The sequence below is a fragment of the Linepithema humile genome, chromosome 2, assembly GCF_040581485.1.
Source record: "Linepithema humile isolate Giens D197 chromosome 2, Lhum_UNIL_v1.0, whole genome shotgun sequence".
Classification (NCBI taxonomy): Eukaryota; Metazoa; Arthropoda; class Insecta; order Hymenoptera; family Formicidae; genus Linepithema; species Linepithema humile.
Genome location: NC_090129.1, coordinates 5,064,839 through 5,079,147, shown reverse-complemented (window position 1 = coordinate 5,079,147; position 14,309 = coordinate 5,064,839).

Here is a 14,309-nt window from a genome sequence, read left to right as displayed (position 1 = left end):
CTGAAAAATATTTATACGGACGCGCGTCGTGCAGCGATCAAGGTCCGCCTCGATAAGACGGCATCACCGCGTTATTGCATTCGAAGCTGCCGAGTTGAATTATAATCAATCCGCACGAACGCAAGGTCACCGTCGTCGTCAGCGCAAAAGATTCCAATCATGTCACACACACACAGGGCCTCTCTTCTTTTCATAAAATATTAATCTGTGCGATTTATAAACGAATATTAGAAGATGAGAAAGAGTTTTTTAAAAGAGTGAGAAAATATGTAAACAAATTTTTCAGATCCTTTATCAATTGTGCTGAAAAAGCATTATATCATTTATTTATTTATATTATCAGAGATTTGAGTATCGATGCCACGATATTAAAGCATCGGGGAAAAAAATGTACTGCTTACATATTTGGTAGTTTCGATGGGCATCCCTATTCGTCATAACTGCGCGGTTCACACGATCGACAGTTCCGATACGAGAGAAAGTCAACGCTCTAAATGTCCGAGAGTGAAAGATCGCCTGTGAGAGTCGCCTCCGTGTTGTCGGGAGAGTCTCGTACTATGCAAGCAAACGCCCGCAACAAAGTGGAAGTAGTTTTACGGTCCACTACCTTTTTTCTCATGGATAGACTATGTCAAGTCGAACTCCCGTTCCTTTCGCGCAATGAGAGATGCGCAATTTCGATAGGCGCCTGCTAATTTCTGCGTTGCGAAGCCGCGTCTATTTAAAGTTCCACTTTCGAGTCGCCTTGTTATGTCGACATCTCGCGTCGAATATTCCATTGAAATCATTCATATTTTTCATAGCACATACTGGAAAGGAAAAGAATATTTTGTGATAAAACTAATTTTGTGATAAGATCACGAGTCTCTTTTTGCCAATGGTTTTTAGAACAAAAATATATTATTTATATTTTTATATTTATAGCTAAATTAATGAGCGTAATTCTTAGAACGTAAAACAAAGTAGAAAAAAATTAATTTATCTGCTTTTTTTGTGTAAAAAAATTCTTCATTCATCAAACATGTTGTGAACAAGAACCACTTTAAGTTTTCTGTTGTTTGATGCAAGCAAAGTTTTGGCAGCTGCCTTACATTACTTTGCTGTTTGGAAATTTTATCTGCGTTTTGCACTAATTTTTTCTGTGACCTTACATTCTATGTTTTGTCGCACAAAATTATTTATCTATCAAAAAAATGCTCTTACGTGCTCGATTTATTGAAGTTTAAAGAATCAATCTTGGTCTTGAAACATATCAGAATCAAAACGTTGAACACGTGAGGTGTATTGTATATCGTAAAAATAAATCAAAATATATTATTTATGTAGATAATCGGAAATTATGATTCATCAGAAACATAGATTGCACTTTTAAAATATAAATCTCTCATCTTCTCTTACATATATTTCACATTTAAATACATTTTAAGTAGCATTACACATTCTAGAAATTTTTAAACTAGGCAGTAAAATTTTCTTGATATACTGTGTACCAATTTTTAGAAAGTCATTTTTTTAAGGCCGCTAAATAATTATACGGAAAGCTATAAAATTAAACAAGCAGTGCTACAAAATTGCAATACATTACAAATATGCGTCTTGTGCAATATTTTATAATTAAAAACTGTTCTTTAGGGTTAATGCCTTTAACCCTCGTAGAAATTTAAAGACTGCATTAGAGTTTCTATTGGCCGAACTCAATTGCCAGTCTGTAGGAGATAAAAAGAACACTTAGCCTTAATCATAATCTAATTGAGAATTGATTTGCGAAAATTTTACAGGAATAGCAGAATTATTGAATATAAAAAATCAAGTCATTAGATTGAATTAGGCTTTTTTATTTTTTCACATATCATATTCCAGTGAGCGTATAAGTTATTTTTATCTTTATAATATATAATTTTTATTTTGAACCAACGATATAATAAGGTTAAAAAAATGATTAAAAGTTCACCAATCACTGAATTAAATGATTACCGTCATTAAAGTTTCCTATAAACACGGAATGCTAAAGAGTGAACTGTACAATAACGTAGTTGCCGATTTTCAACTCCTAATACACTTGTACATTTAAAAATTCACGATAGTTTACTCTACCGAGCGAGCTTTAGGATCGCACTTTTCGACCGGATCCCGACGTAGTTAACATTGATTGCAAAGGGTGATCAATACGGCTAGTAGCGACGTACGGCTATCACTCGCGCGCCATAAGGGTTCTATTTTCACCCCCGTAAGAGCGGGTCGGGAGGGCGATTGAGAGCGGTCGAGGCGGAGAACGCAAAAGAAAGGCAGCACACAGTGAGACGGGTGACGAGAGAGACCGGGAGAAAGGGAGAAAACAAGGGGTGTGGAAGCGGGACGGACAGAACGAGCAGGGGCCACCGCGCGCCATGCCACGCCACGCCACGCCAACATCGCGCCACGCCGCGCCGCCACGCGACACGTGAGCCGCCGCTAACAGTGGACAATGAAATTACTTCGGCGTGTATTGCACGGTATTGATCCATTCTCTCTCCGTCTCTCGAGCGGCCCCGCCGCCGCATCTATCTCTCTTTCTCTCTCTCTGTCATTCTCTCTCTCTCTTTCTCTTTCTCTCTCTCTGCCTCCGAGTCGCAGAGTCTCTCACCCGACGAGCATGGCGTCGCGTGGATTCTTACGTGCGCCCCGAAGTCTCCCGTAACCCTTTCCCAGCGTCGACGGTACACCGCCGACACGCGATGTTCCAACCCCCCGACGTCGACATCGACGTCGCCGCATCGACTAACTCACGATGGGCGCCTTCGCCGGCGGACTTTCCCGTCGCGAAAGCCGCCTCTTCTTATCGCTTTAAGACCTGAAGGAGAAAAGCTTTAAGCTGCTTAGCAGACATTTATGTATTTCGATAAAACACTGCTTCTATTTCTCGAACAGTTTGAAATGATTATATCGCCCTTTAAAAGCTTAAGTAATTTTTATAAAGAGTAGATGCAGGGTAGGCGATCAATCAAGGGTCATTTAACGTATAATTATTTCTCGCTGATAATATAAAATAATATAATAATTCTTTTTTAGAAATAGTAGCCTTTGATACCATCAGCTTTAATTATTACATAATTATCGGATTTAACTTTTGTAACATTACGTGTAATCATATAGTGGATATTCTCGTTCAGTATTTCAAAGCATACAATATTATTTCAGAAAAAGAAAAACTTTGTACAGCTTGTGGCAATGTTTTTTTTAATTCTTTGGTAAGTGATCGATCATCTTGGCTTCCAATAAAATTTTCATATTTCATATTTCCGTAGCATTAATAATAATCGTTACGCTGTTATATCACACATTTAATAGTCATAATTAATAATAATCAATTAATTTTGCCGCGTTTACGCGAGATAAATGATTATTACGTTAGTTGTTGAACGTTGTGCTTAATCGCAACTCAACGCCCGAAAGAGTTAACTAACTCGATCTGTTAAATCCCTCGTAGGCTGGTTATGCTTGATGCATTTGCACAGGGGGGATGAATGTGTATAAAGGATAAAGGCGATATACGCACACCTATGCCCGAGTATATCGTGAGTTACGGGCCTGTTTTATTAGCTTCGGGAGGCACTGCATTCTTTTCTGCTCAAAGTATAACCGCATGCGCCAAATAGCACCGACAAATGACAGACGTTCAAGATGCAAAGCGTACGACTTGATATCGACGCATTACCTTAACCCAGATTCAAAAACTGTAAAACTTTAGAATACATATAAAGATCTGCCATTCGCTTATGATATTGGACTATAAATTCCGACAAGAGCGTAATTTTCCCTTCGCAGACAAATTTGCCGATGTATATTCTCGGTGGGTTACAACGATTATTTGATTTATAATGCGAAAAAATACGACAACAAAATATCAAAAACGTAAATTGCACTTCACCGACATCTTTTCCACTCCAAAACAAAATAATTGCGATTAAAAATGATCCTTGAGCTGCACAACAATAACTCCGAGCTATTCCGCACAACGATAACTCCGAACTAATTTCTGGAGGGATTTTTTGTTAAATTTCTTGTTTACTCGAGTTAATTTGAACAATGTTAAATAAAGTTAACTAAAAGTTTTACGTCAAATCTGCCATCGGTGCGCTCATCGATCACGTGCGCCACCGCGCGCGACATTTATGGGATTTCCCACTTGGATTTATGGCTCGGACGAATTTTAATCCACCTTTCGAACGATGGAGCTGATTTCGGCAAGGTAATGCAATTTCCAAATGCGAGCACGTTTTATCGAACGGGTTCCTATCTGTGCTGAAATACGCTCGAACAAATTTCGTATTCGTACTCTTCCTTGTAGCATAAAACATAAATCCTTCTAACGTTCCCCGGACGAAACGATCGTAAAAATAGTGGTGCAATCGATATAAGTCATGTGCACTTATCCGAATACGTAATCCAGACGCGAATTATTCACCGACGAGGAAAAAACGATATCAATCGTTAATGCCGATTCAAACTAAATTATTTGCGTCCTGAGTGAAAATTAGGAAATGACGTATCAATATTTATCTATTTGCTCTACGTAATTTTGCAAATGCACGAAACTACGCCAAAAGCTATCGTTATTTTTTAATTCTTTTATTGATTTGAAATCAACTTTTTTTTCTCTGCTAAAATATGACCTAAAAATAATAATTCTAACATATCATATGAATTCAGAATATTATGTAATATTAACAAAATTCACCTCGTTGAATCACTCCTAATTTTAATATTCGCTAAAATTGCCCGATCTCTAGTTGGAGGTGGAATTTTTTAAAATAGCTTTCTTTTCTTACACTGCTTTCTCATTATTCCATATTTGTCTGGCCACATAACTACGTTAGAACGAGAAAGCGAGTGAAAGACAGAGTGTCATCAGTTATCATGTGCCATTAAAATGAGAGAGGGGATTGAAATGGAAAACTATAATAGAAGACCTGCTCGGCTCGGATGACATAATTTCGAAGAACTTTGAAAAAGCCAGATTGTATAGAAAATATACAACACGGTATTGATTTAAAAAAAATATTTTAACATTTTGTTGTGTTAAAATTTTTCTGGACTGTAAGTAGATTTTTCCTTGAAAAGTTACGACAAACACGTGGCTGATAAGCGAGTTGTCTATGGAAATAAGTTAAAGATATCATTAAACACAACGATAAATATGTTTATACTACCGCGCGCGCGCGTCTGTTAACAGTTAACTCAGACTTCATTCGATTGTCTCATAATTGATAGCTTTATACAGACCACTCTATAGAAATTAAAAACTTATAGATCAAGAATAATAATGAAAATATTATCAACGTTGTTTTAAAGGGCATTTATTCATGAACGTCTATCTATTTACGTTAAAAACTGCTGTAATTTGTTAAATTACAGCGAGAAACAATTTCGCATTTGTCATTTTATGCAGAAGCTATTGTAGCGATAACTGTTCGGCGAGGCAGTGAAGGGCAGTGAAAGGTGAAATAAGCTATGAATGCATTTCGCATATACGCGCACATTCTGCATGTTAAATATTTTTGCAAACAGAAGCGCAGATACGCGATGTTTATTTCTGCAGAAAGTAGATAAGTAGCCTTAACCTTCAGATGATGGCTATCTGATGGTGGTAATCTATCATTAATCCGCGCAGTACACATTATTCGCGTTCGTTCCATGCATCTGCACCGACAAATTAATGCACTCGATTGTGCTGCATTATTTTGCGCAATGCAGACGCGCTCAAAGGATCACTTTGCTACTTACATTTATATTTGGCTCGCGCTCGTTCAGTGCCCCTGTAACATTAAAATAAGTCAGCGTGCATCGTAAGAAAAATCTTGCACTAAAATTTGTTCAAAAACACTAGGTAAAAATTGTCATTTTTGTTTGAGCTAGTCTTTATCTTTGCACAACTTTGATAATTTGCCAAGCGCAAATTGTGTCACAACAGAGAATGATTTAAAATGTATGAGGTTCGAAGGCTAAGACCTTCCCCCCCCTGCGAAGTATCACGGGTTTTTCCGCGATAACGATGTGACCTACTACGCATCTTCGACAATAATTAGAAACTGATATCCTCGCGACGCGACGTGTAATAACGTAATACTTTATCCTGCACAACCTTGAGACGTGGAGGACGTCTCGTGACATTCCGTTATTCAGCAGCTTGAACCTTCGACTCGAATCAGAACAACGCATCATGCTCATCGACTCTTGCGCTTAAAAAAATTATTTTATTCGTACTTTTACGTTTAACAATGTTTTTTAAAAAAATTTATAAACTGATATTTACTAATTTCCAATTGGAAATTATAATTGGAATGTGCAAAATAGTACACTAGGAAAAATATTTAGTTGAAAAAACCAAATTTTTGAAACGGTGACAAAAATATTTGATTGAAATATGCCCAACCAAATCTATTTGGTTATTTTAAATGTCTTTGATAGCAACATTTTTTCTTCTACAATTCCTTTCCTTGATATAACAACTAAAAAATATTAACAGAACAAGTTTTATTAATTAATAATATTTTTATTTGTTGGGTTTTCTTTTTGGTTAAATATTTTCGAATATAAATTAATAAGAAATTTGACAATTTTTAAATTGCAAAGGCTCGCGCGCATATTAGCTAACGCTAATTATACAATCGACAATCGATCTCTGTCGTAAATCCGACGCAATCTCGCATCCGGCACGCGCGCGCCCGACAATCGGAGCTTGGCGGCTAACGCGAGAAAGAGTGAAATCAACGTAGCGGCATGCCGCTCGCGCCGAGGTTTTCGTCGTCCATGATGGTTTCAATGCGTTGCGGCTCGATGCGGCGGCAGGTGATGAACTCTTTGGATTTTTTCGAGGCTCGGTAGGACCCGACCGATTATCGAGAACGCGCCGAGCCACGCCACCGAGAAGCGACGACGACGACGACCGAAACAGAGCGCTTCTCTCTGGCAGACAGGCCGAAGAAGACCTGCCGTGCCCCACCGTAAGGCGCGCCATTCGGCAAAAGGTTGTGAAGAGAACGAGAAAGATAAAAAGTGAAAGAAAGAGAAGTGATGAGAGAAAAATACGACGACAGAAAGGTCGAGAAAGACAGCTAGAGGCAGCGGAAAGAGAGAGAGCAGGAGGGAGGAGAATCCCGAGCGAGAGACGGAGACACTGGGATGCGCGGCTGGTAAGAAAAGGCAAACAAGGCAGGATATAGCCCGTTCAACAGTGATGAGTTTCGTGGAAAGAGCCGACAGTACGACAGAAAGAGAGACTCCCTTAATACCGAAGACTTTTTACTAGACTCCTTCTGGACCTACAATATTCCCAGGCATTTCCCGGGAATTCCTAAGATTTTAGCGGTCCTTTAGTGTTTAATTCCAACCAAGGAGCAGATCCCTATCGAGTTTCATGAACTGGGGATGTTCTCAAACTCGAACTCTAAAAAAAGTTTTTTTTTTTTTTTGAGATTTTACCATTTGAACCATCAACGAAGCGGCAATCGAGAAAGAAAGAGAGAAAGTGAGTATGTCATGGAATTCGTCTTTTCTAAATCCGATGCTTGAGGCTTGACGAGAACAAGACTTGTGGTATAGAGTGCAGGATACAAAGACTTTATTCAAAAAGGAGGAGAGGACGTGCATCTCGAAACTTCAGTTCATTCTACATACGTCGCACATTCATTTTTATATCTTCATCCAACAATTTTTGGATCTTGTTAAGCTTGTTTTCTTGTCAATCTTGTTTTGGAATATTGGATCTTGTTGTTGGCTTCGACCATTGTTTTAGAAATTAAGTTAATTTTTTTTATTAATATATTTATTTGTAAAAAATATATGTAAGAGAGAGTTATATAAATAACTTTAATACTATAATTTGTAGAGAAAAGATATTATTTCAAAATTTGTAAACCGAAAAGATAATATTTTGATATATATTTTCAAATTGAATTGCTTTTCTTTTTTATTTTTGAATTTAAGTGCTGAATGAAAAGCGCGAAATATAAATCAACATTTGATACTTATCTGAACTACATTAATCATAGGTTAATTGTTTCTTAAATGATTCCGAAAAGCAAATAATAATGCGGCGGCACTAGCAGAATACACATGGACGACATAATATACGCCGCTTAGATTTCTTTTGTTTAAAATTTAACAAATGCGCAGACTAAAGCGTATCCTCGTAAGGCACTCCGGCAGTAACGCCGAGACGAGTCTTCTCTTCTTCCGGACAAATAAGTAACACGATACACGTATGTACGTATATCCGCGTGTCCCCATACATATCCGGTTTTATTATTTAATTCGGGAGCGAAGAACAGCCGGGTGCAAGATCCATGCGGGTGTATTGCACCTTACACGGTTGTCTACAAGAGATAAACACTCGAATCGCTGCTTAATAATATTATCCAGTTATTGCCAATTATCACCGATACAGCCTTAGGCACCGCATAAATCATCACTTCCAAATCAATCAATCAAAGTTTTTTTAGATTTATCTTATAATTAAATTATATAATTGATCATAATCACGTTATGTCATCCTTTTTTTGAGCGAGTTCACTAAACCGTACACTCATTGCAACTATTTTTGACATCACTCTGGCTTAAAGAAAACTAATTATTACGTCATAATTAATGATCCTATTTTTGAGCGCTTTGCGCTCTGCTATCTGAGGCTATCTTGTTTCGCTGACCAAACATGTGTTCACATGAATAATGGACATTCTTCGACATGCTTTTTATCCTGTAACATTCTGCGCACGCACTCTGTTATATTATTTAACGCATTATTCAGCTTAGAATTGAATTTTGATTACACTCTAATTTCTTTTCATTTTTTTTATTTCATCTATCTGATCGATAATAAAATGTTGAAATATCAGAAAAGATATCGATACTTTTTATATCACAGTATCTAAATACTTTTAATATTACAGTATCTAAAACATGAATTATCAATTCTATCTTCCACAGTTTTCTAGAAGAAATAGCATGGAACTGATATACATAATTTCGTGCGCGCTTATGCAAACGAAATTATCTGAGTTCATTTCGCTTTTCCGGTCGCGGATAGCATTGCAGAAAAAGGAATTCCTCCGTATGATTAGCGTGCGATTTATTTATTCCGAAACACGAGCGAAAAATTATTCTGGAAAGTCTCTCGTCGCGCGTGAAGGCGCGAGTCGCTCGGCGCGACGATTCCTCTTCGCTCGCTCTTCCTCCGGACAAATATGTAATGCGATATGCGCGCGCGAGCGCCCGCGCGCTTATATACATGCACACCGGGCGGAGTGTGCCCGCGAGTACAAAGGGGGCACGCCAATATAGTTTTAAAACGGAATCGAGCGAGAGCGAGTCGGCGGGACGTGCGGGAAGGCCAGGGAGGCAAGCAAAAGCAAGTCCGAGTGAGTAACAGTGGGCGACCCTGCTGCCGGTTGCCGACAGCATTCCTACAACACAACGCGCCCCACGACCCACACATCGGGCACAATACACGGTATACATACCCATACATGTTCACCGACATACACGCACGCACACACGACCACATGTACAGTGTCGGATTGCGAGGCATCGCCGCCCTTGGGAGCCGGCGATAACCACCGCGCGAACGGACGGATTCGCGCGAATCGATTATGCGCATCAAACTCTGTCGAATTTAAATCACAAAGATCGAATAAAAAGGTATCGTCTCGGAAATATAAACTCTGTTCTCGCGGTGCACCGTCGCCTTGAAATCTGACAGTGGCGCACACGTGTATGTAATACGAAATAATTACGTCCCAGGGTCGTGCGTGAAATTGTTATCCTTTTGCAGTGCGGGTGCGACTTCTCCTCGAACAAATCTTCAAAATCCGATGAAAGTACAAAATGCAGAAAGCGCTCGGGTTCTCGGTCGAATTGATTCATACCTGAAGGCACGAACCGAGCAAGCCTGGTGTTTTTCATTGTGTTTGCCTGTGTCAGGAAATTAGGGAGAATCTCTCCTAAGCTGTTAGTTCGGCTCGAGTGAATTATATACTGTCTCTTCGCGGCGCAACATTCTTCGCTCATTAATACATCATTATTTTTATAACTACAAGAACCTTTTCTTTACATTTATATTATAACAAGTGATAAATAAAATGTCTAAAAAGACTGTAAATTAAAAAAGCAAATGAAATTTTAATATTAAAAATAATAAATAAAAATAAAGTGTATGACGCATAGAAATGGAGTTATATTATATAATTTATGAGATAATATTTTTAAAAATAAGATAGATAAATTCGATACTGTTTTAACTTACGATCTTTCTACGTATTATTATTCTTTTGTTTTACATTAAGCCCAATGAGCATTTGCGACGACCCTGTCAGCGCGGCGACGTAACACGACGCGTTGCGTCGCTCGACCGCTGTCGTGGGATGCTGTTGCAGCTTCGTGCATCCTCGTGATCGCTCGACTCGGCTATGTGCACTGTCCTCTCGTCGACTATCAACGAACGAATGGTACACACACACACACACACACACATACATACATGCCATGTATATACGCCCGAATGCCCTCTCTTTCCCTCCGTCTCTCTCGCTCATTATTATATCTTTTTATACTTGCATCTCCGTTCAGTTTATTTTACTCGCTTTTATGTAAGAGCCGCATAAATGCAATCTGTACCTTTTTTTCTCGTGCCAAGTGAATGTTCAGAAATTATTTCGTATACCACAAATTGATATGCGCGAATTCCTAGCGAGTTGTTCGATTTCAAATCAATGCATCTCTCTACGTCGCTCGCAAATGTCTCATATATTATGTCTTATATTTTCGCACTTTCCCATAATGTTCATTATTACCATAATTCTTGCTTATATCAAATATTTACGTTTGTTACAGTTTTCTCAATCATGAGATATGGAAATTAGTTCTCTAATCTTTTTCATGTTTTACTCTACAGTCTGTAATTTATTTTTCCCAGTTATTATCTTACCACCTGTATTGTGCCTTATGTCTTAATCAAATATTAATGAACAACGATGCGCACCTTACATTTCCAATATTTTATTAACCGAATGGTCGTTAATTTTTTTTCCTATTAAGTAATTATCGCGGCATTGCGCAAGATTTTACGATTTCTCATGGCGTTTATAAATATAATATATATGTCTCTCTTCTTTCTCCTTTGAAACGAACGCGAGAGAGGCTATACAGCAACCCCGAATAATAGAGCGCTTTTGAACGACGCGGAAGACCGATGATCGACCGGGGGTTAAAGCAGATCGTGGTTGCCTTGGCAACTCCCGTTCTCGATGGACCACTTCCGGTTTCGACGCCCCTCGTCGAATGTGGTCCGTGCCACACGAGAGGCGTCCGCCTCTCACCGCTTCCCGCTTGCGGATCGGATCGGTGCGACGAACGCGTTCGATAGTGCAGCCTCGAATGCGCTCTAGCCCGCGACCGATGGAAGGACGATGAGCGCGCGTGAAAGGACATCCGGGAAAATAGGACAGGGAGAAACTTCGAGAGCGACGAGAGCCTAGTAGCGTGGCCGCCGCCGAGATCGATGGCACCCTAGATACCACGAATCGGTTTCTCGGTCGAGGTGGTAGCAGCAACAGCAGCGCGCGTTAACAAATCGCGCGCGACGAACGTTCGCCGCGCGAAATCGCGCGGACACCGGGCGCCGCTCGCACGGATCCGCGGCAGCGTGGGAATCGCGTTTGGGCATAAAATCGCATCCTCCCGTGGGCGCAGCGCTCACTCGCTCGCTCGCTCGCTCGCTCGCGGCGACAGCTCGCTCGCGCCAGTTGACGGCAATAACGAGGAAAAATGCTATGACGTAACATGCGGCGCGGTGCGTTTGTGGCTTTGTGACGGTACTGCACGTTGTACACGCTTGAATTTACGTGCAATTCGATAGAATAAAGTAAAATGTAATTTATATAATTTCCAACCAATAAATTTATAGGGCAAAATATAAATATTGAAATCAAAATTATTTATAAATATCGAACCTTTGAAAAAGTTCAACTAAAGCGATACTCGAATCCAGATCGCGGTTTTTTTTTTTTTTTTTTTTTTTTGAGTTTACTAAATTTATTTTTTTGCAATTTGATAAAATAACATTTAGAAGAGAGACGTTTCGACGGTGCAAATACAACGCGATCGGTTCAGGAATCCCATACAATCCGGGATATTAATAAATCGTATCCATCAGTCAATCAATTTTTTAAACGCCATAATGGCATCGTGACCGCATACCATTATCTTCGACTCTCAATAATCCGATATAAACATGGAAACGGATTATTTTCCGTTCGCGCATCGTAGATAGTGGGATCTCTCTTTTCTCGCGGAGTGCAATCTGTTTGCGCAGCGCAGCGGACGAGCGCGGCATAATAAAATAGCCGCGCGCGCACCGACAGAGAACGAGAGGGCGAGGAGGGAGAGAGAGCGAGAGCGAGAAGGGGAGGCCGGGAAGGGAGAAAGGAGGGAGTGAAGAAGAAAGAGAGATCGCGAAGTTACCTGTTCGCACGCCGACGATAATGCAGTCGAGCACTCCGGGCCCCCGTGTCAACGATCGGCGAACGGCCACGAATATCTCGACGTGTGCACGTCCGTCTAAATGTTCCTACCTGAGAACCTTACGCCACCCAGCTGCCCTCCGCTCTCCCGTGCATTCCCGTTCGCGGAGTAAAGACACAACCAGATTGTGCGCTATCTCGTTGAAGGGGGGAGGGGGGGCGGGGGGGCTCGACCCCGCGTGTTCATTTTGCTTCTGGTCCGCAACCGTGAGACGAACGCTCCCGCGACGCTGTAAAACGGCCTGTTGCTGCTCGCGAACAAGACGCGTTACGGCACATCATCGCCGTTTAGTAGTAACGCGGAATTAGCACGTCGTAATCGACCATTCTGAAATTGAGACCGCATCGATCCGCATCCGTGATCGCGTGAACGAAATTTTACATGCTCGTCATATACCGTATTATGTACCGTTTATTCATTCCATTGTGCGCTTATTATGTATTACATATTTTTATACACTCTCTTGAAGCGAATCGTTAATATTTGAGAGTGTCGTAAGACGGGAGGATTTCGCGTCGATTCGAATCTGTCGTTCAAATATATGCCACATAATTTTGGGATTTATCGAGTAATAATTTTAAAAGCGTAAAACGCGTTATTGCAACGCCCCATTGTGGAGACGAACGGTGATAGATAACAGTATCTTGTAACGAGAGCGACCAATATCAGACGGCAGGCGCAGTGTTATAAGTACAGATACATAGTACCACTTTTTTTCACACGGCCAACCCTTTGCTTTCAAGCCATAGAATAATATTAGGTGCCCTCGTTTCAAGATATCGATATCATAGAAGTTAAATTACGAGCATTAAAAACATTACCAGCAGCGTATTGATCTCGACATAAGCCAGTCATACGTTGGATGTGTCAAATGCGACAGTTTAAAATCTTCGATGTGATTTATTTTCTAAATTAATGCTGGAAAAACGTCTAAATGTTATATCAGAGAAAGGATGAAAAGGGAGAAATTCCAAGCACAATCTGTCTAAATGTTTTTACAAACAAATCGCTATACATTTTCAAAAATTGCTTCAGAAATGTGTAGTGCAATCGAGATTGCAAATGCAGTAATAGTATTTGGATTCGATTGTCGGCGTACTAAAATTGTATCTAGGAAATGTGATCGTGATTATCGACAATCTTGCCTCCGATTGTCCCCGCTAGGAAGGAGGGCATCGTCGCCGAATGGGATTCGCCAGCGCGCGCCGCGAGAAATCAGAGTTCGCCATTAAAGCGTTACATCGTGAAATAATGCGCGACCTAATACAAACGAGGCGGCTACACCCACCGCGAGGCTTGAAGTCGCGAGCGCGCGGAGAAAGCAAAAGGAATTTCGCAGCCGCGATATCACCGCGGCATTATTTTCCCTTCACCATGCCACCTGCCGTCCTCCGACATTGCGCCGCGATTTTCAGAGAGGCACAACAAGAGATCGGGATAGAGAGAGAGAGAGAGAGAGAGAGAGAGAGGAGGAGAGGAGGTAGTGAAGGGAAGCGGAGGGAGAGAGAGAGAGAGAGAAGCATTTATTAGGCACTGTGGGATTGGCCTCTCTAGAACGCTCAATACAATTACGAATAATCACGGTAAACAAATAGAATAAAAAATTAGATAAATACAAGTTCCATGCTAAATGGCGAATCAAGTGGCGCGAGCGGTGGCGCGCGATAGGAAAAGTAATCAAATTATCGCACATTTGACTCGGCAAATGAAATAACAATTCTAATTATTATCATCAAGCGGAGAATCGAAGAGAT